This window comes from Oncorhynchus mykiss, chromosome 3, assembly GCF_013265735.2.
Source record: "Oncorhynchus mykiss isolate Arlee chromosome 3, USDA_OmykA_1.1, whole genome shotgun sequence".
Classification (NCBI taxonomy): domain Eukaryota; kingdom Metazoa; phylum Chordata; class Actinopteri; order Salmoniformes; family Salmonidae; genus Oncorhynchus; species Oncorhynchus mykiss.
The window spans coordinates 16,787,228-16,789,408 of NC_048567.1; positions in this window are offsets into that span (position 1 = coordinate 16,787,228).

Below are 2,181 nucleotides of genomic sequence, written 5' to 3' on the forward strand. Positions count from 1 at the left end.
GCACTAAACATTTTTGTTGTGTTTAGATTCAGAGCCCTGGTTGTATTGTGTTCAGTTGTTTCTGGCTGAAATGTACTACAGTTCATTAATTAATACTTCACCTTAGGGAAGAGGCAATTCAAATGTGCAGGGGAATGATATCACAACCACACCAGGAAGTATATGATTTTAAAGACATATATATATATATATATATATATATATATATAATGAGTCTGTTGATTCATATCCTGCATATCCTATCAGTATCCTGCATATCCCATCAGTATATATATATATATATAAAGCTGTAATTATCCAAGGAAAAATACCTTGCAGTCACTCTCTCTGTGTCTGTCTGTCTGTCTGCCCCCCCCCCCCCCCCCCCCCCCGGACCTTCTATACACACACACACACACACACAGTGTTATCTTGGTAAATGGCATCATGTTGGTGGCCAGTCCTTCCCCATAGGAGTAAAGGTTCCCCACCCACTAGGCAATCCAATGAAATTGCATGTCTTGGCAGATGGAAAATCAAAGGTCACCATAGATGAAAAAGACTGTGTCTGGCTCTGATTCTCAATGAGCTTTACGATATCTACCTTCAGGAGGTGGTGTAGAAAGCGAGTCTGTCAATGGGAGTGTAATAGCTTTGGCATTAGGAATTCTCTTTAGTTTGATTATAGGTGGACTGACTAGTTAGCATCATTGGAGGGGAAGTTGCTTCGCAGGGCGAGGGCATGTTCTATGCTGCTTTCAAGGGAAATAATGGAGAGGTGAGGTCACATTATCTACATCTGTTATAATGGCATTACAGATACATTTCAGTGAATTTGGTGTTACTTATATGACATACGTAGTGCAAATAGCATGTTGTTCCAGACAGGTGAGAAAGCCCCTATCCAGTCAGGCAGCAACAGCTCTATGATTGACTGAAAGCTGAGGAGAATTGTGTAGGGGTGAGGAGAGTACCAGTACCTGACACACAGAGTGGTGCTTGAGACTGGAGTGCCACTCACTATCTGTCGTCTGCCACCTCCACCACTAACATTACTCACCATCACCACCTCTAATACCTGCTGCTGCATAGCTTGATCTGGCTTGGGCATTACAAGCCTCCATTCACTGTATAGGTGAAAGAAAATACAAATGAGTCTGTTGATTCATATCCTGCATATCCTATCAGTATCCTGCATATCCCATCAGTATCCTGCATATCCTATCAATATACTTCATATCCTGCATATCCTATCAGTATCCTGCATATCCCATCAGTATCCTGCATATCCTATCAATATACTACATATCCTATCAATATCCTATATACAGTGGGGCAAAAAAGTATTTAGTCAGCCACCAATTGTGCAAGTTCTCCCACTTAAAAAGATGAGAGAGGCCTGTAATTTTCATCATAGGTACACTTCAACTATGACAGACAAAATTAGAAAAGAAAATCACATTGTAGGATTTTTTATGAATTTATTTGCAGATTATGGTGGAAAATAAGTATTTGGTCAATAACAAAAGTTTATCTCAATACTTTGTTATATACCCTTTGTTGGCAATGACAGAGGTCAAACGTTTTCACAAGGTTTTCACACACTGTTGCTGGTATTTTGGCCCATTCCTCCATGCAGATCTCCTCTAGAGCAGTGATGTTTTGGGGCTGTTGCTGGGCAACACGGACTTTCAACTCCCTCCAAAGATTTTCTATGGGGTTGAGATCTGGAGACTGGCTAGGCCACTCCAGGACCTTGAAATGCTTCTTACGAAGCCACTCCTTCGTTGCCCGGGCGGTGTGTTTGGGATCATTGTCATGCTGAAAGACCCAGCCACGTTTCATCTTCAATGCCCTTGCTGATGGAAGGAGGTTTTCACTCAAAATCTCACGATACATGGCCCCATTCATTCTTTCCTTTACACGGATCAGTCGTCCTGGTCCCTTTGCAGAAAAACAGCCCCAAAGCATGATGTTTCCACCCCCATGCTTCACAGTAGGTATGGTGTTCTTTGGATGCAACTCTTTGGATGCTCTTTGGATGCAACTCAGAGTTGAGTTTTTACCAAAAAGTCATTTTTTAGTTTCATCTGACCATATGACATTCTCCCAATCTTCTTCTGGATCATCCAAATGCTCTCTAGCCAATTTCAGACGGGCCTGGACATGTACTGACTTAAGCAGGGGGACACGTCTGGCACT